This window comes from Lithobates pipiens, unplaced genomic scaffold, assembly GCF_037356315.1.
Source record: "Lithobates pipiens isolate NorthernLeopardFrog02 unplaced genomic scaffold, aLitPip1_a1.2 Scaffold_18, whole genome shotgun sequence".
In the NCBI taxonomy this organism is placed as follows: domain Eukaryota; kingdom Metazoa; phylum Chordata; class Amphibia; order Anura; family Ranidae; genus Lithobates; species Lithobates pipiens.
In genome coordinates, this window is record NW_027507758.1 from 635,194,468 (window position 1) to 635,219,296 (window position 24,829).

General features: G+C 48.6%; 1 protein-coding gene and 1 pseudogene across 2 annotated transcripts in view; one reads left to right on the forward strand and one right to left on the reverse strand.

The window, feature by feature from the left end:
* The window catches only part of LOC143989634 (uncharacterized), a 566,499-nt gene that overhangs the window by 409,550 nt on the left and 132,120 nt on the right, over positions 1-24,829 (reverse strand). The gene's annotated exons all lie outside the window — the stretch shown is intronic.
* The window catches only part of LOC143989988 (uncharacterized), a 69,161-nt pseudogene continuing 59,173 nt past the window's right edge, over positions 14,842-24,829 (forward strand). Inside the window, exon 1 of the transcript XR_013277111.1 lies at positions 14,842-14,894. The product of XR_013277111.1 is annotated as an uncharacterized LOC143989988 (transcript). The remainder of the gene's footprint in view (positions 14,895-24,829) is intronic.

Consider the following 24,829-nt stretch of genomic DNA (forward strand, 5'->3'; position numbering starts at 1 on the left):
TCTATGCATTTTGATGCACTGCCATTAACCTTTATGGGCCTCTACGCCTGACATTCTTTTAATATTGTGAACCACAACATGTGCGTTCTATACCAGTGTTATCCAAACTGTGGCCCAGTGGCCATATGCGGCCCTTTGCTTGCTTCTATATGCCCCTTGGGGCACTTTTTCATACACTGACCCCAACCAGAGCCGCTCTGTGCGGACTCTGATGTAAGGGGGGCCTCTGTGCGGACTATGATGTAAGGGGGGCCTCTGTGCGGACTATGATGTAAGGGGGACCTCTGTGCGGACTCTGATGTAAGGGGGACCTCTGTGCGGACTCTGATGTAAGGGGGACCTCTGTGTGGACTCTGATGTAAGGGGGACCTCTGTGCAGACTCTGATGCCTACATAATAATGTACATAACATAATGTGCAGGGTTCAAGAGTATGTAAATTACAGGGTGCAGGAGTATGTAATGTAGAGGGTTCAGGGGTGTGTAATGTACAGGGTGTAGGGCTCAGGAGTGGGTATTAAACAGGGTCCAGGGGTCATGATTATGTAATGTACAGGGTTCAGGGGTGTGTAATGTACAGGGGTCAGGAGTATGTAATGTACTGGGTGCAGGGGTCAGGAGTATGTAATGTACTGGGTGCAGGGGTCAAGAGTATGTAATTTTACATGGTGCAGGGGTCAGGAGTGTGTAATGTACAGGGGTGAGAGCCATGGTAAAAGGAGGGGGTTCCATGAGGAACAGAGTAAATTAAGGCGTTCACTGTAAAATCTGTTAGAAAGAGCCCCCCCTTCAGGTTCCATTATACTTCTTTGTAGTCTCTAATAAGGCCTGGAGGGGACACTTTCACTCAGACTATCATACTTTGTACGAAATGTGGGGGTGAGGTCAGGGGCGGGTCATGGACAGTGCAGGGGTGGGTATTATAGAAAATACTCTATTTAATAAATATTGTTTGTTTTAACCTCATTCTGTTCTATATTGTTGTACGTATTCTTTGACTGTTTAGTTAAAGGAGGGAGGATTGTATTGGGAGCACTGAAGTGTCAGGTGTGACTGTGTGGCAATGGCAAATGGTTTACATAGCTCACGGCATTATGGGTCAGGTAGAAGGCCCCAGGGAGGTCAGGATCAGTACTGAGGATTGGTATCGGTTGACTTAGCGGTTGGGGGGGAGGGAGGGTTCCAAATGAGTTTGGGCCCACAAAAAAAGCCTCTGGCACTCTGCATGAATTTAAGGACAACAATAAAATGTGGACACATTTTAGGAGGTGTTTAGGGTAAAGTACTACAATGGAGCTCACAAAATACATTGTTAAATGACTAGGCTAGGTGTGTATGGGCCCAGGATAGCTGGGGAGGTTAGTGAAGGCAAATATGCATGAAGGACAAAAAGGGAACTTTAAAAACTTCCAGCATGCACGAGGACAAAGGGGACATTCACAGCATATTACAATCATGGTAAATAGGGAATGATGAAAGAAATCCAATACATTAGAAAATTAAATACATAGAATGTGATGTTAAAGGAGAAACCTTACCTTAATATAGTCCTTCTGCAGGACCTGAATCATGGTAGAACGGATCTCTGATAATGATACCCAGAGCCTGGGAGAAGATTCCTGTCGAGAACTTGATGTCCTGCAGACTTCTCCCCATCGCCAAGTACCGCAAAGTGGTGACGAGCCTCTGCTCGGGAGTAATGGCTTGCAGGTATCCTGCCTGCTAATATAAGGGGACAGCAAAGCAGACAGATGGTGAAAAACAGGATCCGTCATCCTGAGATAATTCATGAAATCATCAGGGTTATTCTCCTGGATCTCCCGCAGCAAAGGCAAGTGAGAGAATTGGCCACACTGGAGTAACCAATTCTTCATCCATGAACTCCTCCTCGTCCTGTTCATGGACTGGGCTTGTGTCAAAGCAAGAAGCCCAACACCAAGCCCCTGCAAAATCACAAACTCTATGTCGAGTACGTACCCACAACATGGCTTCAAAACGGTTGGCTGGTCAGAATGAACTAAACAGAAAGCACTGAAAAACAGCAAGGCCTGAAAGAATGAGCTGAAAATCAGAAACCAGCAGGCAAAAACGCACTGAAAATCAAATACGGTACTATAAATAGCTTGCACTGACAAACAATTGCGAACTGGCTACATGCACTGAATACAAGCCCACAAGCACAAACTGAAGAGCAGCAATGATCTGAAAAGCACAAGGCTGAAAAGCACGAATTGTCTCTCACCAAACTTCTACTAACACAAGATAAACATGAGATTAGCAGAAGGAGCCCAAAGGGTGGCACACTGGCTATTGAACTTCCCTTTTATAGTCCCATCGTATGTTTTGTACATCACCGCATTCTTGGTAGTTGAAATTTGGTGTGACCGTATGTATGCAAGAGAAGCTTGAGCGGAATACCATCGGAAAAACCATCCAATGCTTTTCCGACGAGAATTCCAATCATGTGTACGCGCCATTAGTTATTTTGCTCAGATTTCTCCTTCCATACAAACATGGGGAATGGGGGAATCCCTCCTGCTGGGAATACGCTGACCAATGGTTGAAGCTGCTGATTGACAAAAGTTTTCCATGTTTTTCATGTTCCTTAGACAGTATGAGAAAACTGACTTCTGCCAAGAGAGATCAGCCACACACTGATCATAATTGGTTCAGTCCCTGCTAACCCAAAACTTCAGTTTCATCCAGAAAGGCACGGAATGACACTGCAAGTGATAATGGAGGGCCGGGCATGACAGTGTGACTAAGGGACATTGAGGGTTAATATTTTGTGCAAGGCAGAGAGGAAGTCAGGTGGCTGGACATCGGTTAACTTTGTGGAGGAAGGGGAGGAGCCTTATAAAGGGTGTGGGCGGAGTAAAAAATTCAGTCCGTGGAGAGAATCTGGAAGAGGAGGCAGCTTTTACCACTGCTCCTCTCACAATGGCGGACGTGGCCGAAATCTTGGCGGGCTTGAAGCGGGCGGCGGCGGTGATGGGTCCGGAGTGGCTGCGGGACCGGGTGGCATCGCTGGCGGTGGAGTCGGAGAGTGATCGGCGGCAGGGTGAGCGGACACACCGCGCGCGGAGGTCTCGGCCTCCGGCGCGTTACTCGTCCGGGCCTGCCTCGCGGCCGCATCGTGTGTTCAGAGCCCTGGGGATGAGGGAGCGGTCCCCCCTGCCAAACGGGTGCTATGCGAGGCGGTGGGCTCTGGGCGGTTGGGACGCCGCCAGCTCATCGCGGGGGGCGGGGCCACGGGCCGAGTTGGCGCCGCTTCCCCGCGGGGGGGGGGTTGAGACTGGGGGACGGGGGGAGGACTTGGCGGGCCCCAGCAACGCAGGAGGGTCATCCGGTGGACTGGCGGGAGGGGGCCATGGATCCCGGGGGACCGCCAGCAGGATCGCGAGTTCCGCTCGCCCGGCGGGGGGGCGGAGCTTACGGAATGGTCGGTCGACTGCAGCAGCGGAGGCGGGACCGTCACGAGATGCACTCAGGTCTGGTCTGTCACGCCGGTCTGAGTCGCGGAGTTCAGTCTGCCAGGGGCGGGCCCCATCGGGAGCGGAGGAGACGGCCTCGGGAGTCCCGTCGCTCGGGGGGCTTCGTGCAACATTGGAAGCGGAGGAGACGGCCTCGGGAGTCCCGTCGCTCGGGGGGCTTCGTGCACCATTGGCGGAGGATCGTTCGGATCGGTCTGAGGGCGAACTTTCGGAGGAGGAGGAGCAGACTGCGCCTGCGCGGGAGAGCAGCAGACCGGCTGGGGGGCGTGCCCCTGGTCAGCCTGGTAAGTCTATTGTTCCTTTGAATGTGTCTCATGCTTTGCAGGATTTGCTGGGGGTGGTGCGGGTAGGCACAGGGGTGTCAGTGGTTCCGGCCGTGGGGGAGGGGTCGGTGGCTGCGGTCGAGTCGTCGGCGGGGACTGCCCCTGCCGGGGACGGAGCCGCGGCTCAGGTTCACGAGCTTTTGGAGGGTCTGCGGGTGTTGGTGGCTAAATTTGATGGGGGACGGCCCTCAGCGGGGCCAGCGACGCCGGGGGTGGGGACCCCTGAGAAGGGTGATCGGCAGGCGGTGGGGGGGGCGCCCTCCCTGGCCCCTGTCGTGGTTCAGGCGGGAGTGGGCTCGCCCACACAACAGGTGGGGGAGACGGTCACCAAGGAGGCGGCCGTGCGGACCGACATGGTCAGGATCGCGGATGCAGCCCGGTGCGAGGTTTACGCGTGCTTTGACCGGAAACTGGCGGGTTTGGCCTTCTTTTTCAAATTGAGTGGGGGGGTGGATGGTACGAAGGATTTTTGGGTCAGGCAGGCGTTGAAAGGTTATCGGAAACAGCATAGGACTAAGGACGCGAGGCAACCGGTCACGTTTGCCAATTTGGTGGCTATATGTGAGCGGTTGCGGTATGTTTGTGGTCCGCGATATGAAGTGTTGCTGTTTACAGCGGCATTCTCATTGGCGTTTTACGGGGCGTTCAGGATTGGGGAGCGGGTCAGCCCTTCCAAGAGGGCGGCGGGGGGTTTGTTGGCGCAGGATGTGAGGGCGGACGAGGATCGAGTTACGCTTCGGTTGCGCAGGTCCAAGACGGACCAACTGGGGAAGGGGGCCGTGGTGTCGCTGTATGCGATGCCGGGTTCTGGTGTCTGCCCTGTCGCGGCAGTCCGGGGGTTTCTGGAGGTTAGGCCAGGGGGAGATGGCCCCCTCTTGCGTCATGCGGACGGTTCATTTCTGTCCAAGTTTCAATTTGTGTCGGTATTCCGGCGGTGTTTGTCGGAAGTGGGTTTGGAGGGCAAAGCCTATGCATCACACTCCTTCCGCATCGGGGCGGCCACTGAGGCTGCCAGGTACGGGTTGGACGAAGCTGCGGTTCGCAGGATTGGGAGGTGGGAGTCTCGGAGGTTCCGGTCTTATGTACGGCCGCAGTTGGCAATGGATTGATTTTTCCTACTTCCTGGGTTCAATTGGGCAGTGGGGGATGTTGGTTAATGGTTGTGTACAGATTTTGTTCCATGTGTCATGATAGTTGTTTTGTTTTTGGTTTTGTTCCAGGTGGAGGTTCTGAGCGCCTCGTCTGGATTTTGGGGCATTCTTATGTTTGTTGGGGGGCCCGGAGAGGTGACCCACGACCTGATGGACGGCAACTGGGTATTTCCAGGAGGGAGGCATGTGTGAAATGGCTGGGTTTTCCGGGGATGCTGTGGGAACGAGTAATGAGGGAAGTGGAAAGGTTTGCGGGGAGGGACAGACCCCCCGATGTGTTGGTGATCCATGCCGGGGGCAATGATTTGGGGCTTCGCAAGGTACGGGACATAATGGCGGACATGAAGGCGGACTTTATGCGCCTGCGGGCGCAGTTTCCGGGTACAATTCTGGTATGGTCCGATATTGTGGCCAGAACGGTGTGGCGGTGGGCCCGGTCGGAGGTGAGCATTGAGAAGACCCGCATTAGGATCAATAAGGTGGTTGGGCGGTTTGTGAGAAAAAATGGGGGGGATTGTGGTCCGTCACCGGGAGTTGGAGGTTAATGTTGGCCTTTATTTACGGAAGGACGGTGTTCACCTTTCAGATGTGGGCATTGACCTTTGGTCCCTCGGTTTGCAGGAGGGGATCAGGAAGGCCTTGCAGGTGTGGGGTTGCCCTCAAGGGTGAGGGGGTCCCCCTTTTGGGCTGTGGCGGTGTTCTTGGTGGTCTTTGACGGTTGACGGTAAATCAGAGGTGATCTGATGGGGTGGGGGGCTCATCAATAGTATCGGCCCCTCCGGTGTATTCCAGAACGGTGGATGGAATACTGGTATGTGTCACTGCGGGAGGTTGTCTCCGACCGGCTACAGGTGGAGGCCTGGTAAAGTTAAATGGGTACCGCAGTGACTTTTGGTGTTTGGTGGAATTATGGGTCACCGTCAGAGATCACCAGGATGGGCAGGTTATGGTTGTTGTGTTAATGTTGTATATATATATTTATTGATTATTTATATATAGATATATATATATTTTGTTGGAGTGTTGATAAGTTGTTAATAAAGGCTGTTGTGGCCATTTTACTCCAAAGAGAAAGTGTGGTCTCATTTGTTAATGGGTTGAAAGGTAACGGGAAGGTAAAAAGGGGTGGGGGACTAATTAAGTTGGGGTTACAAAGGAACCTTTAGGCTACACGGGTCAAGAAAGGCACGGAATGACACTGCAAGTGATAATGGAGGGCCGGGCATGACAGTGTGACTAAGGGACATTGAGGGTTAATATTTTGTGCAAGGCAGAGAGGAAGTCAGGTGGCTGGACATCGGTTAACTTTGTGGAGGAAGGGGAGGAGCCTTATAAAGGGTGTGGGCGGAGTAAAAAATTCAGTCCGTGGAGAGAATCTGGAAGAGGAGGCAGCTTTTCCCACCCTCCCTCCCTATAGATGTTTATTTAAGGTTTTAGTATTCTTTGGTATGGTGTTGTCGCTCTGTTTGTTTCTTTCAGGTGTCATTTGATGAACGTCATGACAGCAAGCTGTGGTCTTTTGCAGTGGCGGTGTTCTTGGTGGTCTTTGACGGTTGACGGTAAATCAGAGGGGATCTGATGGGGTGGGGGGCTCATCAATAGTATCGGCCCCTCCGGTGTATTCCAGAACGGTGGATGGAATACTGGTATGTGTCACTGCGGGAGGTTGTCTCCGACCGGCTACAGGTGGAGGCCTGGTAAAGTTAAATGGGTACCGCAGTGACTTTTGGTGTTTGGTGGAATTATGGGTCACCGTCAGAGATCACCAGGATGGGCAGGTTATGGTTGTTGTGTTAATGTTGTATATATATATTTATTCATTATTTATATATAGATATATATATATATTTTGTTGGAGTGTTGATAAGTTGTTAATAAAGGCTGTTGTGGCCATTTTACTCCAAAGAGAAAGTGTGGTCTCATTTGTTAATGGGTTGAAAGGTAACGGGAAGGTAAAAAGGGGTGGGGGACTAATTAAGTTGGGGTTACAAAGGAACCTTTAGGCTACACGGGTCAAGTGTAATCCACATAAACCTAATGATGTGTGTATGAGTAGAGGGATGATGAATAACGTCCTCCCAGGAGGAGAAACCATTCCCAGCCATTCTTCTAGACTCAATGTCAATCTGCAGCTTCTACAGCCAGAAATGAGGATGAGCTCAAAGCGCAGACTGAACTTTGCTTGTTTTGTTCTTTATCCAAATGCCGGACTTTTTTCTCGTATATAGTAGCAGTATTTCTACTACTTCTAGATAGAACACCTTCCTTCCTGTCAAGGTGGTTAAGGAAGCAGCTGATGCCAACATGCATCATCTCCTTAGCACCCAGTGATGCCACCCTGCCCCATTCATTTCCTGGCCAGGAATCACCAGACTTGTAAGCAAAGGGGAGGGGAGAGCATGACATCAATAACCAAATATTGCCACGTTGCCATATTTGGTCAATTCTTCACCCAAGAGACCCCACACATTTTTGAACATTTAGTGGCAAGGAAGTTGTCATTCATGGCTAGTGCAATTATTAGATGAAGGGGGATCAGATGTGTTCTCTGGTCGGTGAGCATTGTTCATTATGTTTGATGAGATCTGCATTGTTGGACAACATAATAGCTGATGGGTTTACAATGCTGAATGTTTGAGGACTTTTTATTTCTTCATCAAATAATTTTCAAAAACTGTGTTAGTGTTTATATACAGTTTACTTTTTTGTGAATGGATGGGGTGATATGCCTGTACCTCTTGCCATGGCTTGCCAGGGACCCTGCATGTTGAGGGAATGTGGCTAGGTATTGTTTAGGAGGGAGGAGCGTGTTGCACATTCCCTCCTATCATTTCTGGTCTGCCAGGCTGCATGTTCAGATTGGAGTCTGGATGAAATTTCGGGGGATGTAACGGAACCACTTGGCACCTTGATTAGATGCTTCCTACCGCCAAACAGTGCCTCCTGCCCTCCAAACCGTTCCAGCAGACCGAGAGCTAATACCAGCCTGATACCCCAATCTTCATACATAGACAAGATGTTGGGGGTAGAATCAAAGGAATGACTGTATATTGAACAGAACGGGCTTTTTATTCACTTGAAAAGTAGATTGGTCACCACATGAGCCAAATATTTAAAGCCAAAACATCACACAACGGTTTAGATAATGAGGTAGAGCTGGCACAAGTCAAATTAGACAGACAGGTATAATATGTGAATTAATGAACACAATTAAAATGGTTGTAAACCCTTACAATCCACTTTTCTTGATCATACATCACGGGACACAGGAGCTTCATTACATAGTGGGTTATATAGGCACCTCTGGTGATTGGACACTGGTTGACCCTAATTAAGGAGAATTCCTCCCCTATATAACCCCTCCCATCTGGGAGGCACCTCAGTTATTTCACCAGTGTCTGGGTGATGGTCACGTAAAACTTAGCTCTATGCAGGTCCCTGCGAGGGCCGAAGGGCTACAACAAACCGGATCCATACCTCGGGCCGATATTTGACTCCCAAGATGGTATGGTACCCGGGCCTCGTCTGCCGAAGAAGCGAGGTTTTGCCTGTAAGTCCTCTCCATTGGAAGACTGGGCTCTGGGAAAACCAGACTTGGGGTACTGTTTACTCAGAGCGCCCGAAAGTTTCTGGCAGAGCTTTCTACATGGCCCAGGTGGGAGGATCTTTTCGTAAGAACCCCAGATATACCTGAAGGTTGGCTAACAATACCCGCCGTGATGGGTGAAGGCTGGAATTGGTCTGATTCAGCAATTCCTGTGGCGGGGACAGGTAAGGGAAGTCATCCTGTATATTTAAATATATGAATGGATTTCTTCATTGTGAGTAGTTGTATGTCTTACCTGGTTTCCACCACTAGAGGGAGTAAGAGCAGCCTGATGCATACTTACATGCCTTTCAATACAAACACGCTCAGTGAAAGCCTGGTTTCTCCAGCTACTCACGTCTCCATTACAGTCCCTGCCACAGATGAAGGTAAACAGGGGTCCCACGCAGTTCAGGGGTCCCACGCTGCTCCGTTTTGGGTTCTCCTCCCCCCCCGGATTCCGCGGTCCTCGTGCATGCGCGCGGATGCATGCACGCGCGCCGGGCGCGCCCCCGGCCTTATGGAGGAGGGGGGGTGTGGTTGCGAGCCGTGCATGTCAGTGTGCACGGCGCTGTACTGCGCAGGCGCCAGGCGGCAGTTTTTAAAAAGCCCAGAGCGTCAGGGGACTGTAACTGGAGACACAGGAGCTGTGGGCAGTAAGCATCCGTGGGGATTGGATCCAGGCAAACCTTAAGACACCTACTCAGCATCAGGTTGTGCAGTTTAAGCATATATTGATTTATTGTGAGACTTTAAGTGCAACAGTGATCGCACTTGTACTAGTACCTCTGCTTTGTAGCTTAGTACTATGTCTCCTCGTAAGAGGGTTTCAGGGGGAGGTAATAAGAGCACTGGCAAGTCACCGCCTAGGTCCAGGGGTTCCAAAAGTGCCTGTAAATTACCATCCCCCTCTGCAAGACTGGAGCCAGCCTCTCATAACGAGTCAGTGCACCTGTCAGGTTTTGCAGCCTCTCCTAATGTCGCAGCCCCGGTTCATGTCACTGAGGACTCCCTTAGGGCTACATTGGAGGGTTTTGAAGGGAGAATCATGAATTTTATTTCTGCTTCCCTAAAAGATAGCAGGAAAAGGGGTAGATCCCCTCCCTCTGCTGAAATCCCTCTTTGGGATAGTTGTTCTGAAAATGAGGAGGGATCCCTATCTTTGGATAGGGATCATGAGCAGTCGGATGAGTCAGAGGAAGAGGAGATAGTCCCCTCCTCCCAGGCACTCAGAAAGCAGGTGCAGTATTATACTGAATTGGTGCGTACCACATTCAGAATGCCTGCTGCTGAAGTTGCTATGTCCTCTGTCTCTTCCCTGGGAGTCAGGAAAGCCCCACAGACTGCCTATTCCTTTCCGATTCATCCTTTAATGGATAAATTGATGTATGAGGATTGGGGACATCCCGATAAACTGTTTTCTCCTCCCAAAAGGTTTTCCATGCATTATCCTGTGGAGGAAAGTTTCACCAAGAAGTGGGAGGTCCCATCTGTCGATGCGGCTGTTTCTTGTGTGAATAAAAACCTAACTTGTCCTTTGGATAATGCGCAGGTATTCAAGGATCCAACTGATAAAAGGCTGGAAACCTTATTAAAAACCTCCTTTTCCATGGCTGGCGCTGTGGTGCAACCTACAGTCGCAGCCGTGGGGTTGTGTCAGTTCCTCAAGGAACAGGTTAAACAGATGTTTGGACTCCTTCCCAGTGAGGAAGTAGAAAATTATGCAGAATTGCCTCACATCCTGTGTTTCATAATTGATGCGATTTTGGATTCTGTCCAACAAGCATCACGTTTATCCCTCATGTTGGTACACATGCGTAGGGCTCTATGGCTAAAGAATTGGGCTGCTGAGCTGTCATGCAAAAAGCATTTGACTGGGTTCCCATTTAAAGGGGAGCGTTTGTTTGGGGAAGAATTAGATAAATTCGTCCAAAATATTTCAGGAGGTAAGTCTACTCTCCTTCCAGTCAAAAAGAGCAAGCGTCCTTCATTTAGGCGTGCTCTCTCTCTTTAGAGCATCAAACTCTAAACAGTGGCGACGGCCTTCTCAGTCTTCCGCTGCTAGAAAGGCTCAAGGCCGAGTCCAGGGACAGAAAAAGACTTGGGGGCGAAAGCCTGCCAAGCAGAGCCCCAAAACCTCCTTGTGAAGGGGCGCCCCCGCTCGGCAGAGTGGGGGGAAGGCTCCTGCAGTTTGCAGGCGCCTGGCGGGAAGAGATCCAGGACAAGTGGGTGATCTCTTCAGTATCTCTGGGCTACAGGCTAGAGTTTCAGGAGATTCCACCTTCTCGTTTCCTAAGGTCAAGGATCCCCAGGGATCCAGTAAAGCAAAAACCGCTATTCCTGGCCTTAGATCAATTACTATCCCAGGGTGTGATAGTAGAAGTGAGCCCGAAAGATCAGGGTTCAGGGTTTTATTCAAATCTCTTCACCGTTCCAAAACCAAATGGAAGTGTCAGACCTATCCTGGATCTGAAAGACCTAAACCGGTTTTTACACATCCAGACCTTCCGAATGCAGTCAATCCGCACTGTGGTCTCCTCCCTGCATGGGGGAGAATTCATGGCATCAATAGATATCAAGGATGCATATCTCCATGTGCCAATTTTTCCCGCACACCAGAAATTTCTAAGGTTCGCGGTAGAGCGGCGCCATTTTTAATTTGTGGCCTTGCCGTTCGGGCTGGCTACAGCCCCTCGAGTCTTCACGAAGATTCTGGACCCTCTCTTAGCAATCTTAAGAGTTCAGAGTATAGCCGTCATGGCTTATCTAGACGAATTGCTTCTCGTGGAGAGAACTGCAGCGTTCCTAAGTCGCAGCGTCACCAAAACGCTAGAACATCTAGAACGCCTAGGTTGGATTATAAACCTAGAAGAGTCGTCCCTACAACCGACTACCAGGTTGGAATACCTAGGTATGATTATCGACACCGCTCAGGGCAGGGTGTTTCTTCCAAGGCTAAGGGCCTTGGCCATCGGAGATCTGGTGCGCCTGATTCTGGGCAGAAGATCTTCCTCCATTCGGTTGTGCATGAGACTATTGGGAAAGATGGTCGCCTCCTTCGAGGCCATCCCATTCGCCCAGTTCCACTCGAGGCCTCTGCAAGGATGCATCCTTGCGGCTTGGAACAGGAAGCCCCAATCCCTGGATCTTCCTATGCGTTTATCCCCCGGGACACGCAAAAGTCTTGTCTGGTGGTTACAAACCAGGAATTTACTGAAAGGCAAAACTTTTCTTCCTCTCTCATGGAAGATTATCACAACAGATGCCAGCCTGACAGGCTGGGGAGCTGTATTGGAGGGAACGTGCTCGCAGGGGAAATGGTCTGCGACCGAAAGTCTACTGCCCATAAATATCTTGGAGATTCGGGCAGTTTACATGGCACTCATAGAGTGGTCTTACAGACTGCGAGGTTTCCCGATTCGGGTTCAGTCCGACAATGCCACCGCAGTGGCTTATATCAATCACCAGGGCGGTACCAGAAGTCTGGTGGCCCAAAAGGAGGTGAATCGCATACTTGTCTGGGCAGAAAAGCATGTTTCGTGTCTTTCTGCAGTCTTCATCCCAGGAGTGGAGAATTGGCAGGCGGATTTTCTCAGCCGCCAGCAATTGTGCCCAGGAGAGTGGGCTCTGCACCCCGACGTGTTTCAGAACATATGTCACAAGTGGGGCACTCCAGACGTAGATCTGTTTGCATCCAGGTTCAACAGGAAACTGGACGAGTTTGTGTCGAGGACAAGAGATGCACTTGCTCAGGGGTCAGATGCTCTGACGGTTCCCTGGGATCAGTACAATCTGATCTATGCCTTCCCCCCGAGCCCGCTACTGTCGCGGTTCCTGGGAAGGGTCAAGAGGGAGACGAAGTCGGTCCTTTTGGTGGCCTCGGCTTGGCCCAGGCGACCATGGTATGCAGAAATCATGAAGTTGGCAGTAGGCAGGCCATGGACCCTCCCTCTCCGGCCAGATCTGCTCTCACAGGGTCCAATCTACCATCCTGCTTTACGCAGTCTGTATTTGACGGTTTGGCTGCTGAGACCCACATTCTGAGAGACCGTGGCCTTTCGGGGCCAGTCCTTTCTACTCTGGTCAATGCCAGAAAGCCGGCCTCCAGGCGTATTTATTACAAAATCTGGAGGACATATGTTTCCTGGTGTGAACTCAGGAAGTGGCATCCTAGAAAGTATGTCATTAACAGAATCTTGGCCTTTCTCCAGTCAGGCCTAGAAATGAATTTGGCCATAAGCACTATCAAAGTGCAGATTTCGGCCCTGTCGGTATTTTTTTCAAAAACCGCTTGCATCACATTCCCTGGTACGGGCTTTTATCCAGGGGGCTATGCGGACAAAACCGCCAGTTAAACCTCCGATATGCCCATGGGATCTGAATTTGGTTCTCTCGGCCTTACAGGGGCAACCATTTGAACCTTTGCATCTAGCTTCTTTAGCTCTCCTGACTAAAAAGCTGGTCTTCTTAGTAGCCATATCCACGGCTAGAAGAGTATCACAGTTGGCAGCTCTTTCCAGTAAAGAGCCGTATTTAATTATCCATAAGGACCAGGTGGTTATGCGTCCCAACAGGTCCTTTCTACCTAAGGTGGTTTCGGGTTTCCATTTGAATCAGGATGTAATCCTACCATCCTTTTTTCCGGACCCTCAGTCCACAGAGAAAGAGTCTTTACACACTTTGGATGTGGTTAGAGCAATCAGTGTTTATCTTCAAGCAACTTCGGAGATAAGGAAGACTGATTGTTTATTTATTCTGCCGGAAGGCCCCAGAAAGGGTCAGGCAGCGTCAAGGTCCACCCTCTCAAGGTGGATCAGACAAGTTATTTCTCAGGCCTATGGCTTAAAGGGGAAGATTCCTCCTTTTCAGGTGAAAGCGCACTCTACTAGGGCTGTCAGTGCCTCTTGGGCAGTGCATCACCAGGCCTCCCTGGCTCAGATCTGTAAGGCTGCGACTTGGTCATCAGTCCACACATTCACCAGATTCTATCAGGTGGATGTCAGAGGGCAAGAGGATATCGCCTTCGGGCGCAGTGTACTGCAGGCTGCAGTTTAGGTCCTCAGGTCCCTGGCGGTCTATGTTTATGATCTGTGTCTCCCTCCCCTCAATCTGAGCATTGCTATGGGACATCCCACTATGTAATGAAGCTCCTGTGTCCCGTGATGTATGATCAAGAAAATGGGATTTTTATATACAGCTTACCTGTAAAATCCTTTTCTTGAGAGTACATCACGGGACACAGGGCTCCCGCCCCTCTTGGGTTTTACGTGGTTTCTTATTGCTTTGCTACAAAACTGAGGTGCCTCCCAGATGGGAGGGGTTATATAGGGGAGGAATTCTCCTTAATTAGGGTCAACCAGTGTCCAATCACCAGAGGTGCCTATATAACCCACTATGTAATGAAGCTCCTGTGTCCCGTGATGTACTCTCAAGAAAAGGATTTTACAGGTAAGCTGTATATAAAAATCCCATTTTTACTATGGGTAAGCCTATAATAGTGCTTACCTGTAGCTACCCTGGATATCTACAGTAGATGTCCCCTGTATCTGCATGTGCCCCAGTCATGGGCACATGCAAACTAAAAGGAACAAATGCAGTGCTAAAAAATAAAATAAAATGGTGAAAATAAAAGAAGAGTCCACTAAAGTTCATCAGGATGGATAATGGATTCTCGAGACTAGGAAGTCAATCCTATAGGCAGAAGGTCAGCAGGCAGCTGTGCTTAGAAGAGTAGTGAAATCCGAAAAAAACAGATATGATGGAATACTCTTACCAGAGGGGGTGGACCTGTATGTCAGCGACACCAGATCGTGCGAGCATGAAACGATAATCGCTTGGAGCAACCGGCTCTATGGGGTCCTTCACCATCCACAAGCATCAAAGGGAAATCGGCAGACCAAAGCGTTAACAGCCAGGGCATCCAAATGCGTGTTTCTCAAATCAATCAGTATACATATGGAGCGAATATCATGTAAAAACTTAAAAGAAAAGAGGCTCCCAATGGTGTAGATCCGAGGATACTGATTGGCGTTTTTATTTCAAAAAATGGCAAATATACAAAGTAAATACCAAAACATAGAATGAAAAATGTGATCACATAGTTAAAAAGCAATATGGGAAGCGTGAGAAGCAGCCCTACGCGTTTCGTCCAAATTGGACTTCAACTGGGGCATCGGTGAGTGTGCCGTTACCGTTGGCTCCTGCGTGTATGCGTGGGAGTGACGTCATCGAGTCTCCGGCCAATCACAAAACCAAAAACCGCGATACCCGGAAGTAACTCTGGGAGTGATGTCGCCGGCTGGAGAAGTGTACGAGGACAGCTGCGGGGGCTTCTATCTAAGGTAAGTAATTCATAATGAGCTGGTATCCTATGCATAACAGCTCATTATGCCTTTTGTCTTGCAGGGTTTTTTTTTGTTTTGTTCATGGGTTTACAACCGCTTTAACCACTTGCTTACTGGGCACTTAAACACCCTTCCTGCCCAGACCAATTTTTAGCTTTCGGTGCTCTCACATTTTGAATGACAATTACTCAGTCATGCAACACTGTACCCAATGAATTTTTTGTCCTTTTTTTCCCACAAATAGAGCTTTCTTTTGGTGGTATTTGATCACCTCTGGGGTTTATTTTTTGCACTATAAATGAAAAAAAGACCGAAAATTTTGAAAAAAAAAATGCATATTTCTTTGTTTCTGTGACAGAATTATGCAAATTATACATTTTTCTTCATAAGTTTTGGCCACAATTTATACTGCTACATATCTTTGGTAAAAATAACCCAAATGAGTGGATATTATTTGGTCTTTGTGAAAGTTAGAGAGTCTACAAGCTGTGGTGCGAATCGCACAAAATTGATCACATCTGATGTACTGGTGGCCTATCTCGCTTCTTGTGACCCGAACAAGTCAGGAAAGTACAAATACCCCCCAAATGACCCCTTTTTGGAAAGTAGACATTCTAAGGTATTTAGTAAGAGGCATAGTGAGCTTTTTGATGTTGTAATTTTTTTCCCACAATTCTTTGCAAAATTAAGATTTTTAATTTTTTTTTCTCCACAAAATTGTCATTGTAATAGGTTATTTCTCTCACGTGGCATGTGTATACCACAAATGACACCCCCCAAAAAATTCTGCTACTCCTCCTGAGTATTACAATACCACATGTGTGGGACTTTTTCACAGCCTGGCCACATAGAGAGGCCCAACATGCAGGTAGCGCCATCATGTGTTCTAGGAACATAAATTACACATCTAACTTGTTGACTATTTATTACACTTTTGAAGCACCAGGACAATGACACGTGACACTGATGACAGATGGCACTAATACGTGGCAATGATGACACGTGGCACTAATATGTGGCACTGATAACAGATGGCACTAATATGTGGCACTGATGACACGTGGCACTTATACGTGGCACTGATGACACGTGGCACTGATGACAGATGGCACTAATACGTGGCACTAATACGTGCCACCGATGACAGATGGCACTAATACATGGCACCGATGACGCATGGCACTGATAAGTGGCATTGATGACACGTGACACTGACAACAGATGGCACGTGACACTGACAGGTGGCACTGATGACAAATGGCACTGATACATGGCACTGATGACAGATGGCACTAATACGTGGCACTGATGACAGATGGCACTAATACGTGGCACTGATGACAGATGGCACTATGTGGCACTGATGACAGATGGCACTGATGACAGATGGCACTGACAACAGGTGGCACTGGGGGCAGGTGGCACTGGGGGCAGGTGGCACTGGGGTGGATGGCACTGCTGGGGGAGGATGGCACTTTTTTTTTTTTTACTTTTTTTCTATCAACTCCAGGCAGAACAGCTGCCGCTGCAGCCGTTCATCTCTCCCCTCTCACACTGTCTGTGTGAGGAGGGAGAGCGGCGCTGAGAGATGATCTCATATGTTTACATATGAGATCATCTCCCATTGGACACGCCGATCACGCTGTAAACAGCCGCTGTGATTGGCCGTTTACAGCGATCTGTGTTTGCCTGTCCCCGGGGGACACGGCGAACACAGAACTTCCGCGATGCACGCCCGCGGCGGCGCGCATTGCGGAAGTAAACATTAGGACGTCCAGGGACTGCCTCCCGGACGAACGCGCCTGCTCTACGGCCGTCATTCGGCTATAGGGCGGGCGCGAGCTGGTTAACAATGGGAGAAATCTAATTAACAATAAACAAATAACAAACCGTGATCTGACCCGCCTCAGACTATCTGGCAACAGTATTCAAGAAGACCCAGGGCTGTCCAAATCTCGTTAACCTTTTTTTTTCATTTCACATACATCTGCTTATTGAGATTCAAGTTGGCAGAGACCATCATTATATAACAGGACATCTTCCTAAATGCTTGTAGCTCCCTTGAATGTCAGGGCCCATAGTCAGTGGGTAGGAGGCTTTCCCCTAGTCCTCTTCAAAAGCCTCTGCCTTGGTTGCGTCTGTCACAGGGGACCCACACTATTTGTGGAGTCTATTTGATATCAATACCAGGTCCTTATCTAGGATAATAGGATTTTTATATACAGCTTACCTGTAAAATCCTTTTCTTGAGAGTACATCACGGGACACAGGAGCTTCATTACATAGTGGGTTATATAGGCACCTCTGGTGATTGGACACTGGTTGACCCAATTAAAGAGAATTCCTCCCCTATATAACCCCTCCCATCAGGGAGGCACCTCAGTTTTGTAGCAAAGCAATAAGAAACCACGTAAAACCCAAGAGGGGCGGGAGCCCTGTGTCCCGTGATGTACTCTCAAGAAAAGGATTTTACAGGTAAGCTGTATATAAAAATCCTATTTTCTTGATCATACATCACGGGACACAGGAGCTTCATTACATAGTGGGATGTCCCATAGCAATGCTCAGGTTGAGGGGAGGGAGACACAGATCATGAATCTAGACCGCCAGGGACCTGAGGACCTAAACTGCAGCCTGCAGTACACTGCGCCCAAAGGCGATATCCTCCTGCCCTCTGACATCCACCTGATAGAATCTGGTGAATGTGTGGACTGATGACCAAGTCGCAGCCTTACAGATCTGAGCCAGGGAGGCCTGGTGATGCACTGCCCAAGAAGCACTTACAGCCCTAGTAGAGTGCGCTCTCACCTGAAAAGGAGGAATCTTCCCCTTTAAGTCATAGGCCTGAGAAATAACCTGTCTGATCCACCTCTAAAGAGTGGACTTTGACGCTGCCTGACCCCTTTTTAGGGCCTTCTGGCAGAATAAATAAACAGTCAGTCTTTCTTATCTGAGCAGTTGCTTGAAGATAAAGACTGATTGCTCTAACCACATCTAAAGTGTGTAAGGATTCTTCCTCTGTGGACTGAGGGTTTGGAAAAAAGGATGGTAGGATTACATCCTGATTCAGGTGAAAACCTGAAACTACCTTAGGTAGAAAGGACCTGTTGGGACGCATGACCACTCGGTCCTTATGGATAATTAAATAGGGCTCTTTACAGGAAAGAGCTGCCAATTCTGATACCCTTCTAGCCGTGGATATGGCTACTAGGAATACCAGCTTCTTTGTCAGGAGAGTTAAAGAAGCCAGATGCAGAGGTTCAAATGGTTGGGCTTCTAAGGCCGAGAGAACCAAATTCAGATCCCAAGGGCATACCGGAGGTTTGACTGGCGGTCTCATCCGCATAGCCCCCTGGATAAAAGCCCGTACTAGGGAATGTGATGCAAGCGATCTTTGAAAAAAGACCGATAGGGCCGAAATCTGCACCTTGATGGTGCTTATGGCCAAATTCATTTCAAGGCCTGATTGGAGAAAGGCCAAGATTCTGCTAATGACATACCTTCTAGGATGCCATCTCCTGGGTTCACACCAGGAAACATATGCCCTCCAGATCTTGTAATAGATACGCCTGGAGGCCGGTTTTCTGGCATTGACCAGAGTGGAGAGGACTGGCCCCGAAAGACCACGGCCTCTCAAAATGTGGGTCTCAGCAGCCAGACCGTCAAATTCAGACTGCGTAAAGCAGGGTGGTAAATTGGACCCTGTGAGAGCAGATCTGGCTGGAGAGGGAGGGTCCATGACCTGCCCACTGCCAACTTCATGATTTCTGCGAACCATGGTCGCCTGGGCCAAGCCGAGGCCACTAGAAGGACCGGCTTCGTCTCCCTCTTGACCCTTCCCAAGAACCTCGATAACAGCGGGTTCGGGGGGAAGGCATAGATCAGATTGTACTGATTCCAGGGAACTGTCAGAGCATCTGACCCCTGAGCAAGTGCATCTCTTGTCCTTGACACAAAGTTGTCCAGTTTCCTGTTGAATCTGGACGCAAACAAATCCACGTCTGGAGTGCCCCACTTGTGACATATGTCTTGAAACACATCGGGGTGCAGAGCCCATTCTCCTGGGCACAACTGCTGGCGGCTGAGATAATCTGCCTGCCAATTCTCCACTCCTGGAATGAAGACTGCAGAGAGGCACGGAACATGCTCTTCTGCCCAGACAAGTATGCGATTCACCTCCTTTTGGGCCACCAGACTTCTGGTACCGCCCTGGTGATTGATGTAAGCCACTGCAGTGGCATTGTCGGACTGAATCCGAACTGGGAAACCTCGCAGTCTGTGAGACCACTCTCTGAGTGCCATGTAAATTGCCCGAATCTCCAAGACATTTATGGGCAGCAGACTTTCGGTCGCAGACCATTTTCCCTGCGAGCATGTTTCCTGCAACACGGCTCCCCAACCTGTCAGGCTGGCATCCGTGGTGACAATCTTCCATGAGAGGGGAAGAAAGGTTTTGCCTTTCAGCAAATTTTTGGTCTGTAACCACCAGACAAGACTTTTGCGTGCCCGAGGGGATAAACGCATAGGAAGATCCAGGGATTGGGGCTTCCTGTTCCAAATCGCAAGGATGCATCTTTGCAGGGGCCTTGAGTGGAACTGGGCAAATGGAACGGCCTCGAAAGAGGCGACCATCTTTCCCAACAGTCTCATGTACAACCGAATGGAGGAGAATCTTCTGCCCAGAATCAGGCGCACTAGATATCCAATGGCCAAGGCCTTTGGCTTTGGAAGGAACACCCTGCCCTGAGCGGTGTCGATAATCAGACCCAGGTAATCCAACCTGGTGGTCGGTTGTAAAGACGACTTTTCTAGGTTTATAATCCAACCTAGGCGGCCCAGATGTTCTAGCGTTTTGGTGACGCTGCGACTTAGGCATGTTGCAGTTCTCTCTACGAGAAGCAAGTCGTCTAGGTAAGCCATGACGGCTATGCCCTGAACTCTTAAGATTGCTAAGAGAGGGTCTAGAATCTTCGTGAAGACTCGAGGGGCCGTGGCTAGGCCGAACGGCAGGGCCACAAATTGAAAATGGCGCTGCTCTACCGCGAACCTCAGAAACTTCTGGTGTGCGGGAAATATTGGCACATGGAGATATGCGTCTTTGATATCTATTGATGCCATGAATTCTCCTCCTTGCAGGGAGGAGACCACAGTGCGTATTGACTGCATCCGGAAGGTCTGGATGTGTAGAAACCGGTTTAAGTCTCTCAGATCCAAGATAGGTCTGACACTTCCGTTTGGTTTTGGAACGGTGAAGAGATTCGAATAGAAACCTGAACCCTGATCTCTCGGGCTCACCTCTACTATCACACCTTGGGATAGTAATTGATCTAAGGCCAGAAATAGCGGTTTCTGCTTTATCGGATCCCTGGGGATCCTTGACCTTAGAAAACGGGAAGGTGGAATCTCCTGAAACTCTAGCCTGTAGCCTAGAGATACTGAAGAGATCACCCATTTGTCCTGAATCTCTACCCGCCAGGCGCCTGCAAACTGCAGGAGCCTTCCCCCCACTCGGCCGAGCGGGGGCGCCCCTTCACAAGGATGTCTTGGAGGACTGCTTGGCAGGCTTCCGCCCCCAAGTCCTTTTCTGTCCCTGGGCTCGGCCCTGAGGCTTTGCAGCCGAGGAGGGCTGAGAAGGCCGTCGCCACTGTTTAGAGCTCGACGTTTCGGGAGAAAGAGTACGCCTGAATGAAGGACGTTTACTCTTCTTGACTGGAAGGAGTGTAGATTTACCTCCCGAAATATTTTGGACGAATTTATCTAATTCCTCTCCAAACAACCGTTCCCCTTTAAACGGGAACCCAGTCAAATGCTTTTTGCATGACATTTCAGCAGCCCAATTTTTTAGCCATAGAGCCCTACGCATGTGTACCAGCATGAGGGACAAACGTGATGCTTGTTGGACAGAATCCAAAATCGCATCAATTATGAAACATAAGATGTGAGGCATCTCTGCATATTTCTCTACTTCCTCATTAGGAAGAAGTTCAAACATCTGTTTAACCTGTTCCTTAAGGAACTGACACAACCCCACGGCTGCGACTGTAGGTTGCACCACAGCGCCGGCCATGGAAAAGGAGGCTTTTAACAAGGTTTCCAGTCTTTTGTCAGCTGGGTCCTTAAATACCTGCGCATTATCCAAAGGACAAGTTAGGTTTTTATTCACACAAGAGATAGCCGCATCCACAGATGGGGCCCCCCATTTCTTGGTGAAGCTTTCCTCCACGGGATAATACATAGAAAACCTCTTGGGAGGAGTAAACAGTTTATCGGGATGTCCCCAGTCCTTATACATCAAGTCAGCCATTAAAGGATGAATTGGGAAGGAACAAGCAGTCTGTGGAGCTTTCCTGACTCCCAGGGAAGAGACAGAGGATGTAGCGACTTCAGCAGCTGGCATTCTGAACGTGGTACGCACCAATTCAGTATAATACTGCACCTGCTTTCTGAGTGCCTGGGAGGAGGGGACTGACTCCTCATCCTCTGACTGATCCGACTGCTCATGATCCCTTTCCAAAGATAGGGATCTCTCCTCATTTTCAGAGCAGCTGTCTGAGAGAGGGATTTCAGCAGAGGGAGGGGATCTACCCCTTTTCTTGCTATCTTTTAGGGAAGCAGAAATAAAATTCATTATCCTCCCTTCAAAACTCTCCAATGAAGCCCTAAGGGAGTCCTCAGTGACATAGACCGGGGCTGCGACATTAGGAGAGGCTGCAAAGCCTGAAAGGGGCACTGACTCGTCTTGAGATGCAGGCTCCACTCTTGCAGAGGGGGATGGTAATCTGCATGCACCTTTAGAACCCCTGGACCCAGGCGGTGACCTGCCAGTGCTTTTGTTACCTGACCCTGAAACCCTCTTACGAGGAGACATAGTACTGAGCTACAAAGCAGAGTTACTAGTGTAAAATGCAATCACTTTGTTGTGCTTAAAGTCTCACAATAAATCAATATAAGCTTAACTGCACAATATGATGCCGAGTAGGTGTCTTAAGGTTCGCCTGGATCCAATCCCACAGATGCTTACAGCCCACAGCTCCTGTGTCTCACCTTACAGTCCCCTGACGCTCTGGGCTTTTAAAATCGGCCGTTTTGGCGCCTGCATTGCAGTCTGGAGCACTTGATTGTGCACAGCTGGCAACCACACCCCCCCCCTTTCCCTATTAGGCCGGGAGCGCGCCCGGCGCGCGTGCACGCGCGCGTGCACGAGGACCGCGGGATCCGGGGGGGGGAAGGGGAACCCAAAAGGAGTGACCTGGGACCCCCCGATCTGCGTGGGACCCCTTTATTTACTTATATTGTGGCAGGGACTGCAAGGAGACGTGAATAGCTGGGAGAACCAGGCATTTCACTGAGCGTGTTTTGTTTGAAAGGCATGTAAGTATGCATCAGGCTTGCTCTTACTCCCTCAAGTGGTGGAAACCAGGTAAGACATACAACTACTCAAAATGAAGAAATCCATTCATATATTAAAATATATAGGATGACTTCCCATACCTGTTCCCCGCCGCAGGAATTGCTGATTTCAGACCAATTCCAGCCTTCACCCATCACGGCGGGTATTGTTAGCCAACCTTCAGGCGTATCTGGGAATCTTACGAAAAGATTCTCCTACCTGGGCCTTGTAAAAAACTCTGCCAGAAACTTACGGGCGCCCTGAGTCAACAGTACCCCAAGTCTGGTTGTCCCAGAGTCCAGTCTTCCAATGGAGAGGACTTACAGGCAAAACCTCGTGTCTTCGGCAGACGAGGCCCGGGTACCATACCATCTTGGGAGTCAAATATCGGCCCGAGGTATGGATCCGGTTTGTTGTAGCCCTTCGGCCCTCGCCGGGACCCGCATAGAGCTAAGTTTTACGTGACCATCGACCAGACACTGGCGAAAAAACTGAGGTGCCTCCCTGATGGGAGGGGTTATATAGGGGAGGAATTCTCTTTAATTGGGTCAACCAGTGTCCAATCACCAGAGGTGCCTATATAACCCACTATGTAATGAAGCTCCTGTGTCCCGTGATGTATGATCAAGAAAATGGTCTGCTAGATGAAGGGGATCTTTGGCCACTTGTTTCCTGTGACGAACTAGGAGTACAGGGAGAGGGAGCACACAGTGACATATAACACAGGACCTGGCATGTGGGCATTTATTGCAAGAATTGTGGGTATTGGGGATGGCGTTGAGCCACGGCACAGATAATCCGTTCATGGGGAAGCAATGGGCACACTACAGGTAAATGGTTCATGAAGTAGCAGTTAGGACAACACAAATGAACAGTTCACAAGGCAATGATAAGGCACAACAGCGCATTCCAATGGCAAAACCGGTCATGTGTACAGGGTATAACACTTTTCTGCCAGTATCGGGATATTATATTGTATATGCTTTGAATTCAGCTGAGACCTATGCACCAAATGGCAGGTGCTGAGACATTTGGCTTCATCCAGGTACAGGAAACAATATGGTTGTTTTACCTGCTGAGATCAGCATTATCTCCTATCTAATCGGGGCACAGGAACTCATACATCAATTATACAAATAAGCTGACTGCTTTACACATTGTTATGCCCTGTACACACGGTCGGAAATTCAGACGGAAAAGGTCCGATCGGATTATATTGTTGGAAAATCCGATCGTGTGTGGGCTCTATTGGACTTTTTCCATTGGAAATTCCGACGGAAAGAATTTGAGCGCAGGATCTCAAATTTTCCGTCAAAAAAATCCGATCGGCCTTTTTCCGATCGTTTGTAGAGAATTCCGATTGGATAAAATGCCAGGCATACTCAGATCAAATTACAAGACCAAAGCTATTGGCTACTAGCCTCAACGTAATCCCATCATAACTAACGAACGCCATCACGTTCCGAACGATCAAATTTTCCGACAAATTTGTCCGACCGTGTGTATGCAACACCAGTTTAGGACAAAATCCATCGGAAAAAATCTGACGGATTTTGTGCTTGGAATGTCCGACCGTGTGTACAAGGCATTAGAGGTGGTTTATTCAAGTTTAGCTAAGTTTAGTCAAACATTTCTATAAAATGTGTGTGTTTCTGTAATATAATTGTGCCACATATCTTTGTTATAGTGCCCCTCAGCTGACCTCCCACTGCTCTCCTCCTCTTCTCCCTCTGCGCGGAGTGGGAAAGAAAGTTCTGACGGGTCTCGGAAGGTATTTGGCACAATTATATTACAGAAACATACATTTTACATTATATACTACTTTAAAAGAGTGGATTATAGAATTTTACAACCACTTTTACTCGGTTCACACCGGGGATTCCTGACCAGCAGGGAGGGAGAGAGAAGACAGCACATTACGTGGTAAGACCCACCCCAAAAATACGCCCTACTGTGTCTTTTGTTGCCAAAATTAACATAAGACCAGCCTTATTTTAAGGGAAACATAGTATGAAGGGTCCCTTGTGCTGATGGCTTCTGCTTTATTTAAAATTAGAGATACTCCGAACACCCCCCTGTTTGTTTGGTTTGCAGCAGAACTTCCAAACAGGGGTAAAGTTCTGCCCCAAACCGCAAACTCCATTGAAGACTTTAGATGCCAAATATATATATATATATATATATATATATATATATATATATATATATATATATATATATATATATATATATATATATATATATATATATATATATATATATATATATATATATATATATATATATATATACATACATACACACACACACACAGTATATATATATATATATATATATATATTTTTTTTTTATTTATTATGAAAAATCAAAAGTCCCCATTTTGAAGGCTTACTGTATATGCAAGTAATTGGCCATAAAAGGTGTATGGGGTACTGCCCTGGGGGGACATGTATCAACTCTTTTTTTTTTTAACAATCGTTTTTAAAGGAGCAGTGATTTTAATTATGCTTAAATAAAAATGAAATATTCCTGTAAATATCGT